Source organism: Meriones unguiculatus, chromosome 6 (genome assembly GCF_030254825.1).
Source record: "Meriones unguiculatus strain TT.TT164.6M chromosome 6, Bangor_MerUng_6.1, whole genome shotgun sequence".
Taxonomy (NCBI): Eukaryota; Metazoa; Chordata; class Mammalia; order Rodentia; family Muridae; genus Meriones; species Meriones unguiculatus.
Window position 1 is genome coordinate 123038632 of NC_083354.1, and position 23024 is coordinate 123061655.

Genomic DNA, 23024 nt, shown 5'->3' on the forward strand with positions numbered 1-23024 from the left:
ACATATGGAAAAAGGTGCACTTCATTCCGTGACATCACTTGATCTTTTAATTCTGAGCCTCAACCTAGGCTCTTCCTTATTTTTTTTTTTCAGATCACATTTATAGAATTTTTGTCCTCTTCCTGCCTTTTAGAGAGATTTTTAAAGAAGTGGTTTAAAGATGGCTGATCAAAAAACGAAGACAAAAACAAGAAAAAAAATCAGAGTTGTTAGTCTCCTATGAGATATCATGAGAAAAGCCTCCTAGATTCCTAAGCACTTCCCTGCATGTTTACTTTAGCCACCTCTAAACTATTCAGTGTTGAACTTGATCTTAAAGGCCTCAACCCATGACAAAGCAACGTTGGAGAGCAGTTGCTCTCAACAGGACATGTGTTCTGAAAAATAATGGAGACCTCTATCTACTCATCTTCAATGTACATGTGGATTATCAGAGGTTAATTTAAAAAGAGACGAAAATATCACATGGCAAGAACTTTGAGGTATAACTTAGTAGACACACAGACACACGCAGACACATGCACGCATGCACACACAGGAGTCCTGTTTTTTTTTTTTTTTTTTTTTTTTAGGAGTCCTGTTTTAAAGAATGCTTTTGTGCAAGTCTTTCTATCTCTAACCATGTCATCCACATACACTTCCCCAGATGAACAAGTTTTACTTGGAAAGACCTGTTCTTCTGAATAACATCACAGAAAAGGAGGGTAGTTAGGGCAGGAAGCTAGGTTTCTAGGCCAGAGAGTTTACCAGGCTGCCAAATTTCAAATCTTGTTCTCTTTTCTTTTCTTTTCTTTTCTTTTCTTTTCTTTTCTTTTCTTTTCTTTTCTTTTCTTTTCTTTTCTTTTCTTTTCTTTTCTTTTCTTTTCTTTTCTTTTCTTCTTCTTCTTCTTCTTCTTCTTCTTCTTCTTCTTCTTCTTCTTCTTTAATAATTTGACAAAATACCATATCTCCCAGATTGGCCTCAAACTAGATACACTGCTAAAAATGACCTCAAGCTCTTGGTCCTCCACCCCCCATGTGCTGGGATTACAGTCATGAGCCACCACATCCTCTTTCCTTGTTTCTTTTCTGGTGTCCGCAGCAGGCTATTCTTTTTGGACATGGGCCCTATTCTGGTATATAGGAGTGGAACAGTTTTGTCTCACCCAGTAGCTTGCCAACCTCCTGTTAAAGTTAGACTAGCTTCCTCTTGTCCTATTGCGTTGAAAACAAAACAAAACGAAACGAAATGAAATGAAACAACTTCCCCCACCCCAATAAATCACCCCTGCTCATCTCAGTTCTGGTTAGCAACCTAAGTTCCTCATTCAGTGTTTCAGAACTCAAAAATGCAGTACCTTAGGGCCAGGAGGAGAGAAGGAGAAAGGGAAGGGAGAAAGGGAGAAGGGAACCGTGACTCAGGCCCCAGGACCAGGGTGTATTCAGGACCAGTGCTGCACATTTCTGGCAGACAGGTTTGCAAAGTATGTGCTTTCATCGTCTTGCAGAGGAAACAGGCCTGTCCCCTATCCTAGGCAGTGGTGAAGAGAGCTGGGAAAGAGTCCGCCGTTCCTCTGATGGTGGCATTGAGTCACAGCTGATTGCAGATGGTGGTCCTCAGCTTATGGTGCTGCTGTGACAAGGATTATTTGACTTTATAGTTCCAAGTTGATATCCATTTAATAGAATTATAATTTTGAATTCTGCTCTCCTCCCAGGCTATGGATTCAGAGTAAGAACCTTTCTCCCAACTTGGGCAGTAGCGGTGAACTTGGGTTCCCAGGCCGTGGTTACAACGGGGCGCTGGCATCTTCAGTACATTGTGCTGCTGAGTTGGGGCAACAAACAGCCCGGTGGAATCAGTGCTTTCCAACTAACGATGCTTTCAAGCCAGGAAGGAGATATTCATTAGGCCATAACCCCTACACAAGTCAGGGAGCACTTATTTGTCATGGCTTTGCCATGGGCATCTGTTTTTACTGGGAACCTACTTTATCATACATTTGAAATAATTTTTTATTATTTACATCATAAGGTTTACTAGTGTCAGAACTGAGGGGCCAATAAAGAATCAAACACAGATGAGCATTGTAAACACCGTAAACAAAACAAAACCTACAGCCATGGAGGCCCTGGTGGGGGGGTTCACTGCTGTTGTTTGCTAAATTGACATGAAGCCAAAATGCATTCTAAATATTTAATATAACTATAAACAAATGCTACTCTCTTTCTTATAGACAAATGCTACTCCCATCCTTAATCAGAGCAGCTTCTCCTTGCGGGGAACAGCGATGAATGCAGAGGCTCATGGCTGTTCATGGCTGCTGAGAATAAGAGACCATTGAGGACTCAGCCCTAAACAGAACATTTCTAACATTCCCTTTAAGGCTCAGGGAGCATCAAGGAAGAGGAGGCAGGAAGAACAAAAGAGCTAAAAGATAGTGAGAAGAGACTTGAAGTGCTATCATTAGGGCATGCAAACATGATTTCACAGTCACCACAGTTGCCAACTCTAGGCCTGCATAAGACTGGCACAGTTAACAGCCAATGATGGATCACAGAGGGACTCAGCCATTGTCTTCAGTTCTGTACTCAGGGTGAGCCCCCAGGCGCCCGAGGATAGTTCCAAACATGTGGCAACACAGACTCTTCTGGTTAATAATCTATGGGCCACAAAACAAATGGCATCAATGGCACAGGTAGAGAAGAGGAGGAAAGGTACAGGGGCGGGGAGGTAAACAGGGTAGGAGTAACTAGAATGTATACATGTGAAATTATCAAGAAACAAGTTTAATCAATAAAAATAAATATGGACATGCCCCCCCCCCCACAACAACATCAAAAAGAATGGAGCATAGGGCTTAACCATACCTGTTGTCTTATCTGGAATAAAGGTCTTTGCACATGTGATCAAGTTAAAGAGGTCATTATTCTTTGCTGGGCTCCAAATGCCATTATATAAAGTATCATTATAGGCTTGAAATGAAGTTCAGTGGTAGAACAGTTGCCTGATGTGAACAGGGTCCCGTGTTCTGTCCTTCCCATGCACATATTTGCACACAAACACACACACATGCCATCATTATAAATGAGAGGCAAAAGAAAGTGATACAGAGGCATGAAAACAAGTAGGAAGAGGTTGGGATGAAAAGACCAGGAGTAAAGGACTAGAACATAGCTGGAAGAGGGAGGGGACTGTTTCTGCTAGAGACCCTGGAGGGGTGATACTTGGATTTTGGCAGAGTGGTGTCGATGTTGGACTTCTGGACTCTAGAACTATGCCGGAAAGAGTTTCTGCTGCTTGACCGAGCTACTTGTTATAGCAGCCACAGGAAACCAATACAATAATTAAAAAAAAAAAAAAAGTGTCTGTGCTCTAACATTCAGCTGTCTGGAAAAAGTCAAAGAATCCCTGCTCAGATAAAGCGGTTTTAAATCATAAAATAAAACACAGAGAATTATGTAGCATGCCAAACATATTAAAATGCAGTTACCAGAACATAAGATCACAAAGAAGTACTGCTCTAAGCACATTAACCGGAATGATGCTTTTCAAACACAGGCAAGTTACAGATTATTTTATTTGTGAGAGACATAAGGATGTTTAATGACTGGCTGCCGTGGCTCTGCGCTGAGTCAACACGCAGTGGGGAGGCTTCAGGAGAAAGGCCGGAGGCGGAGTACCGTCCACTGTAGGGGCTCAGCCTCACCGCTGTCTGGAAGTAGTCACGAGGGCAAACTGTTCCAAGATGTTTACAGTGACTGCCACACAGTTGTGAAGATATCTGGGGTTCTCCAGCGACTGAGTCACAGGGACTTCTGTGCGGTTCATTGCCCACATTCTTCATAGGAGAAAAATTCTTAGGTCATAAACTTGAGGCAAAGGAAAGGAGGAATGCAGGCTTGCCAGGGAACGGAGAGATGGACCCAGTCCTGCAGAGAGGCAGAGGAGGGCTGGACAGCAAATGCATTAGTGAGGGTGGCAGCTTGGACAGATGTGGGCTCCCTTGTGCAGCCGCTCTACAAGGCAGCAAGCAATAAGGCAGGCACGGCAAATTGGACAGCGTGTCAGCTTGACTATGAAATATGACGGATTAACAGGGTAGGATGGTGGTGTGACCTGCTTTCAGACACTTCATTTAGAAGCTATCATATTGCTGGATGCTTCCTATAATTTGTGATGATGCTGATTGTGATAAATCGTGAGTTTCTGGCAAACTCCGCCGGCCTGCTCCAGTGGCTGAGCAGAGAAAATGTGTAATTCTCTGGGAACATTCATGCCACGAACTAGAGCGAGGGTCTGGCAGTAACCACGGAGTGCTCAGTCAGTGAACAAAGTAATTAAATCAAGCTAATTAAATCACAATAAAAATAATTTTAATTTAATTAATTTCTCTGCACTGATGGTACATTATGTGGAAACCAAGAACCTTTCTGAACACTAATAGAATTTAGGAGCTGGGACACCAAAGTTGTGGTCACTGGTGTGGTACACGGGTTAATGTTGAGGGAATGAAATTAAATACACTTAATGAGCTGCTGATATGTTGACTGAACCACAAATGGAAAATGATTTTGGAAGGAAGATAATGGGGTCTCTTCTTTTCCTGGTTCTTTTTTGGTACTAACTGAGCTAGTAAATGTCAAATTTGGTCCAATTTGTGAATAATTAGAAATTTAGAGTCCTGGGCATCCTTAGGTCAGTGTAGAAATGCCGTGCTTGGGACATTCATTCACCCCCACTGTCAGCGCTATCCTCAGCCTCTGGTACCTAACAAGGACCCTAATGCATTAGCACCAATATCCTGTGTGGTCCCCAGACAAGGTTAACCAAATGCTGACAGGGTTTTAAAAGCATCTTGGAAGAGTTAAGGGAGCCGTACAGAAGGACTTCTTGTCTGAAACAGGCATCAACCAAAAGTAAGGTACTACTCCCTGAAGACACACACCATCCCTCCCCCCATCCCCCTGCACTTCGCTCTCAGAGCAAAGCTGAAAGTATACAAGCTGGAGCTCAAATAATTATTAAATTAAACCATTGAGGGCTCCTAAGGAATTCCTCCCCTCAGGACTGGAACGTTAGATGAATGCTCTTCCTCTGGCATTTAGACATTGTTCAGCTTACAAGGAGGGGGAGGATGTGCCACCAGATGACCCCTCAAGGTCATGGCCCAGAGACTAATTTTGTCATATAAGCAACACTGGCCTTCTAAGAGTGATTTTGCAGCCGCAGGCATAATTACCGACTGCAATTTTAGAGGCGTCCTGTGCCTTGGGTCTCAATGTTATTTATCATGCATGTTGTTTTAATTAATATGTCACGTGTGTGCCAACATTTGAGGCAGCCTTCGCTCTGACTCGTCTGGGCAGAGCATTGTTTGCACAGCGGTATTGTTTTCGGGGTGCAGCTGGCTTCCCTCCTCCACATCGGGGGCGAGCCAGGAAGCCACACAGCCAGCCTTGATGCAGTGGACAACCACCCTGACTTGAAGTACTTGCCAACGAGGGATTGCTTCACCATCAGAAGGATGTGGTGATGCCCACAGCCAGGGGGGATTTGGAAGCAGAATGAAGCAGGAAGAAGGAAGAGGAAACAAGGTTCATGGGACTTGGTGCTCAAGGCAGCCTCTGAAAGGCTGGAGATCCGGAATCCTTTCCCTCTGCCTGATACATAGCTGTGCCAACAGTAGAGAACCCACAACACCAGAATGCTCAGGAGTCCCAGTTCGCCTCAGGCCACAGGCTGCCTAGAGATCCTGTGACCTTTCTTGGTCTTCCTGGGAGGGCTGCTCATCCTCCCCTAGAGGGTTAGATGAGACGTTTTCGGAAGAGTTTTGTCTTTCTGGAAAGAAAATTTCTAGCTGAAGCAGTGTTCCGTTGACCATAGTTCCAGCCCAGGGAGCGCCGCTGCTTCCTCACAGCATTTCCGGAATTCCTCCCACCCTTCCTCCAGAAGGAAGACCTGATGTGAGAATTCCTGAAGCAATCCTCTTCTTGCTTGAACAGCTTTCCATGGCAGTGTCTGTGCCTCGATCTGATGTGACCCTTTTTGACCCCATATTTGTTTATAGAGATAAATCCCTAAAGGCTTTCCCCACTCTCGTCTTAGTTCTATTCATATTGCTATGGCCTTCATTTAAGATACTTACAAGGACCAAGCCACAAGCTGAGAACATTACCTGATCACTGCACTAACTCCTCTCAGGGACTCTAGGACATGGGTGTTTTTGTTTCCTTCCCAGAGATGAATAAATGACAGTGTGGAGGAGTTGTCAGAACTAACTCCCAGTCACACTGAGGTGGTGGCAAGGCTGCACCTGGAATCTGGCCCCTCCTTTTCAAAGTTGTTGCTTTTCTCTATCATGTGGTTTCATCTGTAAACATGTTGCTCATTGCCTGCCCACCGGGATATGTTAGCTCACAGACACCCTTGTCCAAATGCTCTCTTCCAACCTGAATTATATTCAAAAAGACCTTTTTGAACAAATTTGGAATGTTAAAACCGTCTTTTCCTTCTCTTACAAGACCAATTAGCTACATACATGACATCAGTATTGACCCAAGGACTCTTGCCTTGAAAAGAAATATCTTTGAAAGGGTTGCTCTGGAGAGCCAAAGATAACCTGACCACTGGTCTCAATCAGCTCTGAGCTCTGTGTCCACAGGTGCTCTAGGGGTATCCAGGCCTAGTCACAGGCAATAGATGCCTCCATGTTCCACCTGTCCACCCTGGGAGCTTCACCTTTACCACCATGGGTCCTCTTTTGCATCTTCCTCCCTCATTTGTCCAAACTGACTTTGTCCTCTATCATCCCCATCTCTGTGCCTGCCTCTCCCTCCTTTTCTTGCCATCCTGACTGTGCAGACTGACACTGCAATTGTTTGCGTAGCCTTTGCCTGCTTTATCATTCTTTGCTGACAATGAATAATACCAGAAGACCACAAAAGAGAAAATATTTATTGGTTCTGAAATGGCTTGAATTAATGAAATCCTGCTTTGGGGCATTTAGATCGAACCTGTGTAATTGTAGGTTACAAAGAGTAATCGTAGCTCATGCAGGGTTATCATTTCGAGCTATTTTACTTTCAGGTTTTTGTTAATCTAGTGGGTTTGGTGGAATTAGAGGGCTGCTGTGAGCTCAGCCTCGTCAAGCTAGCTGCTCGGTCAGCCTTTATGCAGCTCACAATAAGGGCAATCACCAGGGCCTGCCAAAAGAGTATTGAGCTGCAGACACAGGACATTTTTGTTGAAAGTGGTCCTTTGATTTCGTTGTTCCCAACTAATGTAATAAAAACAGGCATATGGCATGCATTCATCTCAGTTTGAGAGGGGTCACCGTGAATACCTAGCAATGTGTGCAGTCATAAAGGTTACCTGACTGCCGTAAGTCCCTCGGAAGAGGATTCTGATCCAGGGCTCGAGAAAGCGTCTATCAGACAAGGATGGATGCTGTCTGGTGAGCAGGCAAGTGTGAGCCCAGAATCGCCACCCTGTTCCCATGTAGCAACACCTCACTCCTAAAACATTCCACGTTCAAGCCACAGGTCTGGTTTCTCTAATTAGCAGAACCTTGGTTGTTTACCTCCAAGCAAGAAGGAAGGAAAACAAAGTGAACTTGAACTTATTTTTTGCTGCTGGGATGGAGACAGAAGCAGAGGCGGGAACCAGCCTTGCACTGCGGGGGTCAGGAGCCTGGTTCATGTCAGCCTCTCTGTGTCCATGAATTCCATCTTCTGGCTCTGTGAGTTTATGACCTCAGCGGGGACCATGTGCAGAGAAAAGTGCTTCACATAACTTGAGAAGTTAGGAGTTTCCCTTCCAACTGGAAGCTTGAAGAAGTTAAGCTGACACCGGTCTTTGAGAGGACCCAACTTGATTTCTTTACTCCTTGAAGTATTTTGAGTTTGCTGTAGTGTGGAAAATGGCACCCTCAGTAACGGTTCTGTGACTTCCCAGGCAGCATTTCCAAGAACTTGCTGGAGAGAAATGGAAGGAGTTGCTTTTGCTCCACTGTTGTGCCCTCTCATGAACACTAGTACGGTTCCGGGTATTACAGTCGGAGCAGGTGGATAGTCATAGGAGATTGGATCTGGAACATGTAAATAGGATGTAAAGCAGGCTTCATCACACTGAATAAAAGGTGTGGCCTTGTATCATCTCCAGACTCAAAAGTCCATATCTCACCGTTTTAATAGTTGCTGTTGAGTTCATGGTGATTTACAGCACATATCCATCCTCTCATGCACACAATCAGTAATCTGTCACCAAGAAATCCTTGTGCCAAGACTCAGGCACTGGATTCTAGTTTTCAGATTAAAGATATGGTCTCTGCCCTTGGGCAATGTACTGTACAGAGGAGACACTGAGTCAAGGCAGATGGTTACAGATAGCTGGTAGGAAGTATGATGTAGGGACAGTGAGAGCCAGGAGGGGAGCCATCTTTGGGTGTTGCATGAATGGCTGTCTGTGGTCACATAGGTGCATTGTCCCATGTTCATGGATATTTGGAAGAGTTCAAGAACAGAATTTCTGATAAGTATATCCAAAATAAGTCTTGAAGGATATATAGACAAAAGACAATGAAAAGATACAGGTGGCATTTTTGATAAGAGGAATGATAAGAGCAAATAGCCTTCTAAGAACTACCAACTTCTCTGTGAGTGAAGCTATAATTCTCAGACTAGAGAATGGTGAAGGCTAGAGCACTCTTGTATCTCACCTCAAGGAGTTCATTTGTTTAATGAAGAAGGAAAAGACAGAACCATGGCAGAGGGTCCTTGAACGGGGGACTCTCTGAGATTTGTTCTCTGTGTGCCCAGGGGTTTTCAAAAGCACATTTAACCTCTTAAAATTTAACCTTGGAGCCTTAGTTTCCAGAGAGAGAGAGAGAGAGAGAGAGAGAGAGAGAGAGAGAGAGAGAGATCCAATAGATGGTATGAAGGTCAGATGAAGCAACAATGCCATATACTTATATAGCCTGGTACATTATTCATACTCAGTGACAATGGTCATTATTGTCACAATATATGTGGAGGAAAGAAGCTACAATTAAAGTTTCAGGAAGAGAAAATAAAAAACTGGCATGGGGCAAGGAGAAAATCAAGGTCATCCAGGCATAGTGATGCACGCCTTTAATGGCAGGACTTGGGAACCGGAGGAAGATGGATCTCTGTGATCCTGAGTCTAGCCTAGCCTACAGAGTGAGTTCCCGGACAGCCAGGGCTACATAGTGAAACCATGCTGAGAGAGAGAGGAAGAGAGAGAGAGGGAAAGAGAGAATATCAAGGTTTGACATGACCTGTCTGAGAATGTGTGGGTCAGAACCTACAAGGTTGGTGAGTGGGGATAAGTGTGGGTGATGAGAGACAAGAGAATCAAAAGCAATGTCTGTGTGTGCAGCTGGGTACATGTAGTCCCTTCCCGGAGACAGACACAGGCAGCTGTGGGGAACATTCACAAGGCAAAATACCACAGTTTTATGCTGTTCTCATGGAGTACCATAAGCTGAAACTTTACAGTGAACAGTAATTTTTTGGTCCATGGTTCCGAAGGTTAGGAAGTTTGAAGTCAAGGTAGGGGCAGAACCTGGTGGGGGCTTTCTTGGCACATTACCATAGGGGAGAAATCATCCTGTAGACGAGGGAGAAAAGGAACCCAGGCCTTTGATAAAGTAGCCTCAATTTGCATGATGTTGTCCCCCTACCTGGGGCTCTGCCTCACAACCCTGTCACATGGGAGATGAAATTTTCAACACATTCCAACCACAACGGACACCCAAACTTTAATCTTTAATTGGCTGAGCTAAGTTTTGCAGATGGGACTAACCGAGGAGCGTGCAGAGCCATGGGGTGTGCTAATGGCTGGCCACGAGGCATTTCAGGTTGAACGAGTGTCACAGTGTTTCGGAGTGCTCTTCTACCCAAGCATAGCAGCCATTAGCATCTTAACCAGAGTAGGGAAAACCATGTATGAGAGCCCCTCAAGATGGAGCCTGTTAGTGCTCATGAGTCTAGCCACTCCTTCATATGATTTCCCACTAGCTCTATATAATTTTTACCCTGCTGCACACGGTCTTCAGAGGGGCTGGATACTGGAAGGTTAACTGAAGGGGGTGTTCTTGTTAAATAAAGCCAACCAAGCTAGGATGAGACTTTTCAATGGCACAGTTGCTGTGGAGCCATGCTCCTTTAATTAAGGCCTCACCTATTCTCTGTAAGTAAGCCCAATGCATTTATTGGCTCACCAAATTGGATTTTGATGAAATCATTTTCTTGGCATGGCCTTGACACTATCTGGACTGAGCAGATATTGGTTCACATCTTTGGAAAATAAACCTCATGCAACACACAGCAGCTCACAAGACACCCCCCCCCCACTGAAGGACCACCTGTATCTACCTAGCTTGTCTTCTAAGGGGTAGATTTACTCCTTCCATTGCCCAACAGCCACCTGTGAGACTGTAGCTTCTACTGAGCCTGTTTCACAGCTGGACCTATGACCTGTGACACCAGTAACCTTTGCTCTTCTCTGCCCACCAGACCCAGTGCCATTAGATGTAAACCTGCTGCCGGAAAAAAAAAAAAAAATTCACAAGAGTTATGAATCCTGCCTCTTTGTGTTTCTGCCAAAGCAATAAAATTTATTCCCAATACTAATACTGCAATTTAAATTTATTATCTTTGTGCTTTACAGTATCCATAGCAGTAAAATCTGTTCCCAAGAGGATAATTCCAATTGCCAACTACTTAAGGAATTATTTTTGTTTATGTTTTAAAACCACAGCAATAAAATTTAACACCAACAATAATAGTACAAGTTTGTATGCCTTTAAAACTTGCCATAAATGACAATTGTGAGAAGAATGTCTGTAAACATTTAGATGTTTCTCTAGGAGAAAGTGGTTTTATGTATGTTGTCACATGGTAAGAGCCAGGTCTTTCTTTCTTTCTTTCTTTCTTTCTTTCTTTCTTTCTTTCTTTCTTTCTTTCTTTCTTTCTTTCTTAGCAGAGCTCAGAGACGCACAATCCTTTTTAACTGGTCAGCGTGCCTCAGCAATCTCCTCTTCTGCACGTTTCTAGAGCAGCCCATTCCTCTGTCCTTGCAGCCCATTCCTCTGTTCCTATTGCTGTGATGAAACACTACAGCCAGACACAACTTGAGGAGGGAAGGGTTTATTCGGCTTACACTGCCACATCACGGTCCACCATTGAAGGAAGTCAGGACAGGAACCCAAGCAGGCCGGAATCTGGAGGCAGGAACTGATACAGAGGCCATGGAGGGTGCTGCTTATTTGCTTGCTCCTCATGGCTTGCTCAGCCTCCTTTTTTTTTTTTTTTTTTTTTTTTTTTTTTTTTACTAAAAAGCTAGGACCACCAGCCCAGGGACAGTACCACCCACAGTGGGCTGGGCCCTCCTCCATCAATCACTAATTAAGGAAACCCCTTGAAGGCATTTTCTCAATTGAGGTTCCTTCCTTTCAGATAACTCTAGCTTGTGTCAAGTTGATATAAAACTAGACACCACACCGCCCTTTGGTCTAACTCCTAGTCCAAGGGGTGTTAATCATTAGCCTAACATGATCTTCCTATTGCTTACTCTCATTTATAAGTGCCTCTCCACAGAGAAGCTAAGAACTCCTTCAAATATGAATTATGCCAGCTTTCAGGAGAAAAGGGGATGGAGAGAGAGAGAGGGAGAAAGAGATCATAATACTTCAAGAAAGTAATCAGATTCATCAGAATTTATACAAACGGACCATTTTCTCTAACAAAGCAACAGCAGAAAAGATCTTGAGCAGAAAGAGAGCTGAGACTGAATGGGACAGGAGAGGATCAAAAGGGCAGAGGGACCAAATAACCCTTGAGGGCTGTGCATGGCCCTGAACTCATATCAACTGTGTGTTTGAGAAATGGAGGCAATGTGAGTGTGGCCTGGCCATTAGATGGTATTAAAGACCTACTCTTAACTTCGTTGGCCTGCGGCTGTGTAGTTAAAGGAAAGCCTCCATTTATCCATAAGTCCTTTGGCATTTGCATTAAACACAGCTCGGTGTCTTGCACGTGTTCGAAAACACCTAGCCCTCTTTGTTCCCTAAGTGGATGGGTGGCAGAAAAGGACGAGGGTCGATACTGTCAAGATGTTGGTACTTGTAGAAGCATGTTGGGTGTGGGAGTGGAGTGGATTCTTGGGGATGTATTTTGTCTACTTCTGTTACTTTGGGGAAAATAGAATGATTTAACGTAAAATATTGGAAGGAACAGATAAAGATAAAGCATATGCTTTTTCTTTTAAATAGTAAGTGATTTATTCAACAAAGATTTATTTTCTTCTTTTCCATCATCTACTCTGGTTAATGGATTAAAAAAAAAACTGAATAGCTTTGCCTTGGCAAATAGGAGAAGATGTAGCATCTGTCCCCCAAGGCCTGCTGTTTGGTGGGAGAGGAGGTATACACATGAAGAACAGCTTTATGACAACAAGAATAAGGAAATCAACAATATACAGAGCAGTCAAGAGTGGGCAAAAAAACATTAGTCACCAGGTGGTGTTCCTTGAATGTGTAAGGGGAAAACCAAGAATTCTTTGCTGTTCTGGTTTGCTCTGTTGCTGTGATAAACATCACGACCAAAAGAAACTCAGGGAAGGAAGAATTTATTCAGCCGTACACCCCCCAAGGTCATAGTCTGTCACTGAGGGAAGTCAGGGAAAAGCTCAAGGCAGGAACCTGAAAACAGACTGAAGTGGAGCCCACAGGAGAAAGGCCACTGACTTGCTCGTGCCTTGGCTTCTGCTCCTCTACCTTATTTATGCAACCAAGGCCCACCCGACTAGAGACAGAACTATCCGAAGTGGGTTGGGCCCTTCTCTATCAATTAGTAATTAAGACAATGCCCTACAGACATACCCACAGGCCAATCTGATGGAGGCAATTTCTCAGTTGAAGTTCTCCCTTTCTCAAGTGTATCAAAGTTGACAACTGGGGCTAACTATGGCCCTGGCCATATTTGTTTCAGCACAAATATGGGGATGAAACCTAAGAAACTGTCATAATTTAGGAAAGAGGAGAACTAATCCAAGAGGGGCTTCCAAATAAGTAGCTTTTATACTTCTTGGAGAACATGTGAACACATTAACATAGAGGCTGATGTCACCTACGCTGGCTTCAACTTGCTATGTAGTTGAGGATGGTCATGGATTCCTGATCTTATCTCTTTCTCCTGAGTGTTAGGATCACACACAGGTCTCAAAATGTAACATTCAAATATGCACTTGAGTAGAGGTGCAAGTTCAGTTGCAGAGCTTTTGTTCTACGTGAAGGCACTCCCAACATCACACACACACACACACACACACACACACACACACACACACACACACACACACATAGAGGAGGATGCTCTTGCTTTCTCTTCTCTTCAGTCCCCGATATTTGTGGCACATAACTGAAGTCTTTTTTGTGGCTTTCCTGTCCTCTGTCTCCTCTTCTCTTGGGTGCTGACCTCCCCTATACTGAGTTCTTCTGGTGCCCAGCTCTCCCTGTTCCTTCTGGTGCAAGAATGCCCCATCCCCAAGGAGAGCAGTTTTCATCTCCTTCCTCATGTAACCTACCCAGCTGCTGCCCGTTTTTGGTTTTCAGGACCTTTTCTCACCTCCTTGACTTCTGTAAGCAGACGCTTTAGGTCCATGTGCTTTCTGCTTCCAAAGAACCCCCAAGCTCTCTCTTGGAAGAGTAATACATCTTATCTGAAAGTGATCTTCCGACTTTATTTTTTCCATGGTGTCTAAGGGAGCCCCACTGACTCATTCTTTCCCCAAATCCACCACCTCTTTCTGAGTTTCATCTCTACATTCAATGTAGAATGCTAAAGTGAACAAGCATCTGTTTGCTTATGCATGATAGGTAGAGAGAGCAAGAACAGAGAGAGAATCAAGGAGTAAGACAGGAAGCCTGCTGAGATGGTCGGAAAGAAAGGGCATCAATCAGTGGGCAAGTTCTGAGTAAGAGGAACTCTTGGAAGCTGATATCTTCCTAGACTTGAACTAACAAATGGAAGACATTTATATTGGTGAGAGGGCAGCTATGGCAGAAAGAGAGGAAACTAGAGAAAGCTTTCGAAATTTATAAAAAGGAAAACGTAACTAGCTTTCATGGAGGTCCTTAGAGAGGCGTCTTTGTCTTTGGAGCTCTACCACTTCCCTCAGAAGCTTCCACGTTTTCTGAGGATTCTGAAAATATGGCGATTAATGAAACAAAAATAAAACCACAGACAAAGCTAAGGAGAAAAGGCTAGCATGATGTGAGAGAGCTGGAAGGAGGGCCGTGTGGGGAAGACTGTAAATTGCGCAGTTGTCTTAATTAGGGTTTCTATTGCAGTGATAAAGCCCTGACCAGATAAGAGAGCAGCCTGAATAAGCTAGGGTGCGTCAGCCGGTAAACAGCACTCCTCCATGGCCTGGGCGTCAGTTACTCCCCTGAGTTCCTGCCCTGACTTCACTGGATGATGAATTACAAGCTGCAGGATGAAATAAATCTAAAACATGATGGTGCTGCCTGGGGTGCAGGCAGGGAGGCCAGTGCTGAGGGTAGGGTGGTATGCGGCAGTCTGGAGCTCAGGCAGGTACCTCTCCTGGACACAGTGCCTCTGAATGACAAAAAGACACCTGAGATGAAGAATGGTTCAGCCTCTGGATTAAGTCTCCTCAAAAGACTTCTGTAGTCCAGGCTGCCGTTGGAGGCCATGCTGATTGTGTGCTTTCTGGTGCAGCGGAGGGCGTGTTGATGTCCTTACTGTGTGCTGCTGCTAGCTGCTATGGGCAAGGACGCTTCTTTTCCAGTGGGGAAGGGGTGGACACACCGGCACTCCGGGAGTATAGCTTCCTATAACTAACCCACGAGACTACCCACATGACTGCTTTTGAGTATCCCATGTTCCTACAGGCAACTTTAATAAATTTATTGTTTCCCCAAACTGTATTTGGCAGAATCTTTTATTTTATTTTATTTTATTATTTTATTTTATTGTCTATTAGTGCCTTCTCTCTCTGGAGTGAATGGAGCATTCTTTTGGTCTTCCTGGGAGAAGTCTCGTATCACCTTGGATGGCAGATCACCTGCCTCAGTATTACAATGTTTGCTTCAAGTAACCTTTATTTCACTAAATCATGAGTTCAAATTGCAGAGGTGGTGCTGATGGCAGTTTAAATGTACAAAGAGAAATTATAAAGTATCTCTTTACATGGAAAGGTGGGTAAGGAAAGAGAGGGGGAAAAAACCATATGCACTTACATTGCTACACTGTGAGGCTTGTTTTGTTGCCACACTTCAAACTGCAAAAGCTGTGGCCACGATGGGTAAGTGCTCCGGTAAGATGACAAGGTCAGTGAATTTATGCACTTATGCATAAACAAAAACAGAGTGTCTTTGGGATCTGGTCCTGTCTGAAGTTTCAGGTGTTGACGAGGGAGTTTGGGACATATTCCTGTAGATAAAGCAAACATTGCGTTGCTGGTTTAGAAAGGCTTTGTAGTTTCCAGCCAAGGTTCTGCTCTAGCCCACTTCTGAGTATTTTCAGGCAGTTGGAAGCTCACAAGCTGGGGGTCAGCCAGGCTGGTGTGTCGTTCTGTCTCCTGCTGATGACAGGTGCCAACTGCTTTGCTACTGTACCTCAGGCCTTTCTCCCTGGCTTCTGCTTCAGGTCCTGCCTTCAGATTCCTGACTTTCCTCTGTGTGACCTGAAAGTTGCATGAAGAAATAAATCCTCCCCACCCCCAATGAGTTGCTTTTGGTCATGGTGGGGTTTCTGTTGTTATATTTTTCATTTCATTGTTTCTTTTGCTTTTTATTTACTTCCCTAACATTTTTATTAATTATTTGGAAACTTCAAACAGTGTACCCCAATCATACCCAGTTCCATTCCTTCCAGATGTTAGTCTTCTTGATCAAGTGGGAAGGTGTCCAGAAAACCCACAACTTCCAGGCCTGGTAAGACTATCTTATTAGAAAAAGCCAAGACGCCCAGAAGAGAAGAAACAAAAGCAGCAGAGTTCAGGTTCCTAAGCAGCTCAGGAGTTGGGGTAACCCTTTCCTGGGAACTGGGACAGCTGGAGAAGGAGCAGGGCTCAGGCTCCTAAGCTCCTCAGCCCAGCAGGGGTTGGGGAAATCCTCCCATGGGAGCTGCAATGTCTCTGCTGAGGAGGCCTCCTCTCAGAGCTGTGTGGTTCCTGGGCTCTTGTGTCTGAGGATCCCCTTCCCTTGGGACACTGCCCCACGCCAGAGCTGTGTGGTTCCTGGGCTCCCGTATCTCAGGATACACTTCCCTTGGATGCTGCCCCACCTCGGACCTGGCCTCAGACCTCCGTCCCAGGCCTCTCAGCTATAAAATGGAATGACAGTAGCCCAGGGCCCACAGGCTGTGATGAAAAGTATCTGGTTTATTACATACAAGTGCCTTCGGGGGCCCCGATGTGCCCCATATAGATAGGCCTCACAGATAGCCCCTTTGGCTGACCCACAGTTCTTTGCCTGGATCAGTCTTCACATGATACCTGCAGTATAGCCAGCTCAGGCTACACTGACCATCTCCAGGCAGATTTAAGAGGCCAGTGGATGATCAGGGTCTTTTCCAGTCAGTGTGCATCCTGTTTTTAGTAGGTGGGACACAACATTTTCTTCTCAAGGCTTTGAGTCAAAATTGGGTCTGTTTCCATTCCTTCTGTCACCAGTTCACTTTGGGATCCCAAACAAGTTACTTTCCATCACCAAATCATGTGCCTTCACTTCTACACTGAGATATGGATGGCCCTTAGACTTCTCATTTCACATCGGTGTGGAAGCCATGTGCATTCAGCAGAAAACAGACTTTACAATTTGAATTTGGATCCTTTTCAGAGGCAGGGGACTTTGTGTGGATGTAAACCAGAGGCTCCCGGTCAGCCTAGCGGGGTCATTCGGAGAACATCTGACAGTCCACATTGTGCAGTGTTGCTAAGCAGGGACACTTGGTCATTGTACATGGACAAAATGCACTTTTGAATTAGGATATTTTCATTTAATAATGGGATGATTGGGGTGCAGCCCTGTTGTAATCTAAGAGCACCAGCTTAGAGGCCATTGGGGAGATACTGTCATTTGCTCAGCTGCATAACTAAGTGCCACAGTCCATGTGGCTTACACAGAATAATGTATTTATTCCTAGTTCTGGGAGCTGGAAATCCAAGACCAAGGTGGGACAGGCTGGCTTCTCTTCTCCTGACTTGCGGATGACCATCTTCTTTCTGTGCCTTTTTATGGTCTTTCTCTGTATACATCTGTGCTCTAGTCTCTTGGTTTTATTTCTTATTTTTTCTATTTTTGTTTGTTTGTTTGTTTGCTTTTGAGACAGATTTCTCCGTGTAGCTTTGGTTGTCCTGGACTCACTTTGTAGACCATGCTGGCCTCAAACTCACAGCAATCCATCTGCCTCTGCCTCCCTGAGTGCTGGAATTATCTCTTGGTTTTGTAAGGACACAGCTGTGTTAGGTTAGTATCCTTCCACACAGCTTCATTCTAGCTTAATGATCACATTAAAGGTGCTTTTGCATGTACACTTACATTCTGAGATTCTAGGAGTTTTATTCATTTATTTATTTTTTGGTGGGGATATACACAAACTAGGAATGATAGAATGCTAGATGAGGAAGTGTGTATCAAAACTGCTTAAAGCAGGTACTTCATAAGTGGTGGTAAAATATGGTGATATCTACACTGTATTGTGTTTGATAACATGGTTCATGCTTGGATTGGGGGGAACTGCTTGAACTGGCAATGATGTCTTATTTTTTCCATTTTGCATTGCTTTTTTATTTTGTCAGTTCCTGCCCACCTGATATGCTATCTCTTACTGACTAGGGTGACTGAAGAGCTAAGAATTTTTTTGTTTGTTTGTCTTTAGTTTTTCAACACAGCGTATCTCTGCATAACCCTGGCTGTCCTAGAGTCACTCTGTGGACCAGGCTGGCCTCACACTCACAGAAATCTGCCTGCCTCTGCTTCCCTGAATGCTGGGATTAAAGGCATGCTCCACCATGCCTGGCTTTAACATTGTTATTTTTTGATACTTCTTTTATTTGATGTACATGACTGTTTTGCCTGCATATATGTCTGTGTACCACACACATGCCTGATGCCTACAAAAGCCAGAAGAGGTCATTGGATTCCCTCGACTGCAGTAATAAAAGGGTATGTGCCTCAATGTGGGTCCTGGGACTGAGCCTTGGGTCCTCCGGAAGAACAGTCAGTGCTCTTAACTGGTAAGCCATCTATCCAGCTCCAGCAAGAACTTAGTAAAGGAGCCAGGTGGTGATAGTGCACGCCTTTAATCCTAGCATTCTGGAGGCAGAGGCAGAGGCAGAAGCAGAGGCAGAGGCAGAGAGTTCTCTGAATTCGAGGCCATCTTTGTCTACAGACCTAGTTCCAGGTCAGCCAGGCATACACAAAGAAACCTTGTTTCAAAACAAACAAGCAAACAAACAAACAAACAAAAGCCAACCCCAAACAAGCAAACAACAGCAAAACAAAGAAACAAAACAACAACAACAACAAACAAACAAATAAAAAAACTCTTCCCCCAAAGTGTAAGGAGCAATTTCTTGCTGTGACCAGCATGATGGAAAATGAATTTAGGAAGTTTCCTTAGGCCAGGTCTTCTTAGGGGTCAAGGGTATCATGCCTGTTGTGCAATTTGTCTTGCTGGTTATACATTGGAAGGCGAGGTCAGAGCTGGTACTTCATGAACAGAGGGAGAGCTGAGATATTTGGGCTGTGACACCTTTAGCAAATAGATTTGCTCCAGTTAGTAAATAACATTGCTCCGATGAAAGCACAAGCAAGGCCACAGCAACTGTAGCAGCACCATGAAAAGAGATGAAAAGGGAGGGACAAAGAGCCACTTAGATCCAGATGAGAGAAGGAAAAGGTCCCTCTGAGGAGGATGTCCCTTTAAGGCAGGCCTCTGTGTTCTTTTCTCTATTCCTAGTCCCCGTTTCCTCTATAATGCACGTGTCCCCACCAGTTGCATATTCCCTTGCATGGTGCTTTGATTCTTTCTGTCACTCAAAATGTCCCTGCACCCGAGGTTAATGACTGTGAGCAAGGACTCCCTGGTCGCCACCTTCCTTCTTCAGGGATGAGGCTGGCAGAGGCGTTCAGGACCCGCACTGTTGCCTGCAACCTCCTACTCCCCGGGGACCCTGAGTTCTGACCTTCTCTGCTCTTTCAGCTAATGACAATTATAAATGTTCCAGAGACACACCACCAAGGCAAGAGGCTTCAGCTAATTGGGCACTGTCATTAAATGTGGGTAGACATGGCCCCCCTCCCCATTCCTGTATTCAGCTGTGTGTATTTCAATAGTGGAAATAATAAATTAGAGAGAGAGAGAGAGAGAGAGAGAAAGAAAGAAAGGATGAGACTAAGTGAAATTTTAAAAGAAAAAATTATTCTGGCAACATATATATGTATATGTATACATGTATGTATATATATATGTATGTATATATATTTTTGGTTGAAAATTTGGACTTTCTTGGTGGATGGATTTACTTCAGGTGGAGGATGTCAAGGAGCTCAGGTGGGGGGACAGGGGAGGGTGGGGTACAGCTGCAGTGCTGAGGAGCCAGATGGCTTGCAGGGAACCAGTGGAAACTCAGGGCACTATAACACAGGGTTGCCCTCGGGGGGCTTTCAGAGAGTGGGCAGACACACTGGGAATCCTGGGAGCTGCCACAATTAGCATCCTTGCTCAAAATAAAGGCCGGAAGTGCAGTACAGCCTCAGCCTCTGAAGCATGTGTTCAACACAGACACAAGAAAACCAACTAATTTGTATATTTAGCATATATTGAGTGCATATGATAATATAATGTATGATGTTTTCATATATTAATAACATTGCTATGTGCTAAATCTAGGCTGATCATAATAAAGTTAAATGAGGGAGGAGGCAACGAGTCACACATTTGCAGCTGCCATCTGCTATAACCTTGTCCATGTTGCTGTGAGAAACAAGGCCCTGGTTTGAGCCTGAAATGTCCTCCACAGGCACATGTTTCTAGCGTTGGCTCCCTGGCTTCAGTTTCTGTAGGCTGAGGAATCCTTAGCAGTCAGTGCCTAGCTTGTAGAAGTATGTCAGCAAGGGAAGGGCCCTTGAAGGGTATAACAGTCCTCCTGCTTCCGGCTGCAGCATGCTCTGGTCTACTTTGACACGAGGAGCCCCCTCCATATGTATATTCCTATTGCCATGAACTCCGCTGTGCCTGGCTGACATGATAGATGGAGACCCCCTGGAACTGAGAGCCAAAAGAGCTCTCCTTTGTTTATGTCAGGTATGGGATCACAGTGACACACAGATGACTAACAGGGAAAAGAACAAATTCCTGGAGCCAGGGGCAGGGCCCAGCTATCTGCAGGCTAAGGCTGTCCCGTGCTTTCTGTGGATTTGGACCAGCAATGGAATGAAAACTGCTGCCATTTCTCCAGTGAAACCCAAGCTTTCTCCTCCCAAGCTGGGAAGTGCCCAGGACATTTTCTTTTAAATACTTGAAAACATCTCAGATGGTCAAGTGGTCATTATCAAAAGAAGATATCCTCATGTTCAAGCAGAGGTCATCCAAAAGGAGCTTACAGCCATCAGGGTACTCAAGGTGTTTCTGGGTGAGTTGCCTGTGCTTGAGCATCCCAGGGTAGAGGATGGGAAGGGTGTGAACAGGGTGGAAGGCACCTGTGAATGCTTCTTCACTGTCAACCTGACTAGGCGAGAATCTAGGACACAAACTTCTGGGTGTGTCTGTGAGAGTGTTTACAGAAAGGATTAACTAAGGAGGGGGAGACCCACCCTGAATCTGGGCACCAAAGTCTCTTGGGCTGGACTGAATTACAAAGGTGGAAAGTGAACTGAGCGTTCCCAGCTGTGGGTACAACGTGGCCAGGCACTCGGTGCTTCTGCTGTCTCCAATGTCAGGATGGACAGCAGTCTCTTAGACACAAAATAAACCCCGCCTCACCTCCCACCCCTAGGGCAAAGAAACACTGAGGGTTGGCAATTTGCCTGATGTCTCCCCTAAGCACTAAGACAGGGAACCCCTGGCTGATGGTGGCTCTCTCACACAGGGTGAAGATGAAAGGGGAGAGGGCCTGGTCCTGCTCTAGTCATAGTGCTGGTGCTGATGGACAGGATCGGTGGATGGAGAGGGACATAGGTCAGTTCTGTATGTGTATGTGTGAAGGGGCCTTACCAGCCTTTTTCTTCCACATGGCCTACCTAAGTCCTGCTTATCCCACCATCGTCATCGGACTTAAGCTCCCTCAGCCATGGATGGCACAGTGGGCCTTGATGCCAGTATCTCAGTGCCATGCCTCAACACCCAACAATAACCCCATGTGAAGACAGTGCCAGCCCTGGTGATGATTGCTCTTCCAGTGGAATGATCAGAGGGGAGACATCCTTTCTTGTGGCTCTACTTGATAAGCAGAATTCCACTGCTACACGTGATGAACTGGGGAGTGGATTAGAGACAAAAGGATTCCCGTCAGGCTTTGGGTAACAGGAATTCCATATGCTGCCCCCACCTGCTAGTTGGACCTTTTAGAACAGTCTTTCATTTCCTGATACTTAGAATTGTTGCTGGTTCTTGAAGGGAAATTATTGAATTTGGTCCCCCAATTTTTTTTTCTTTTTTTTAACTTTCTATTGATTCTTTGTGAATTTCACACCATGTACTACAATCCCACTCATCTCCACATCCCTTTGTATCCGCCCTCCACCCTTTCAATCCCCCCCAAAGAAAATAAACCAAGATATAACAAAATAAAACAGAACAAAACAAAGCAGCCAGCTGTGGTAGCGCATGCCTTTAATCCCAGCACTCGAGGAGGCAGAGACAGGCAGAACTCTGTGAGTTCAAGGTCAGCCTTGTCTACAAAGTGAGTCCAGGACAGCCAAGGCTACACAGAGAAACCCTCTCTCAAAAAAACCCAAAAACCCAAATCAAAATAACAACCCCGCCCACCACCAACAAAACCAAAACAAAAAATAAACCCAAAGCAAAACAAGAGAAAACAAACATCTTGTCACAGAAGCCGCAGTGTGTCATAGTGTCCTACAGTGTACTCTTTGTCCACACAGCTTCACTTGCGAATGTTCACGGCAGTGAGTCATGTCTCTGGTTTGAAGCCTCTGGCTTCTGCTACTCTATCAATCCTGGATCCTCACTGGGACTCCTCAGATACCCTGGTGTTTCCCTGTGTCATGGAGGAGATCCTGCAGCTTTAGATCTGCAGAACTGGTCTTTTCACCAGCTCCTGCAGATGGAGTGGGTCCACTCAAAGCCTTGAATCTGGGCCTAGAAAGGTAGTTTGCCAACTCTCCTATGGCTACACCATCAGGGGGAGCTCTCTGGTACTGCACTGGGCACCAGTGCAGGGGATGATGGGAAGGTCAGGGGGGTCAGCTCTCCTACTCTCCTGTCCTGGCCGCAGGCTCACCTGTGATTTTTGGCACCAGGGTCAGCTCTGCTATTCCGCCCAGGAGGCGCTGGGCCTGCTTTCCCAAGCACTGCAGCTGGTGAGGGGCAGGACAGCTCTCCACTGTCCTGACCTCAGGGTCAGCTCTCCTGCCTGCTGTAGGCAGCAAGGGGCAAGGGGCAGGGAAGGGCATCATCTCCCTCATCAAGCCACCCCATAGCCAGCTCTCCTGCATTTACATCCTGGGGGCAACTCGCCAGCTCAACTGCCCTGCCCAGGCAAGGGGCATGGCTAACACAGAACAGTGACTCAGGCCACCGTTCAGACCAGGCACATCTGTGAGGCCTTTGGTGGTAACATGGGTCTGGGACATCAGCATAGACCCTGGCTGCCATAGGACCATGGATCCAGACATTGGCCTCCAGCAGCAGCATGGGCCCAGATGGTCCCAGGGCCACATGAGGCAGCACAGGCTGCTTAGATCAGCATGGTCCTCCTACCAGCAGCAGAATAGCCTACAGACAACCACATGGTCTCTGGTGGCAAC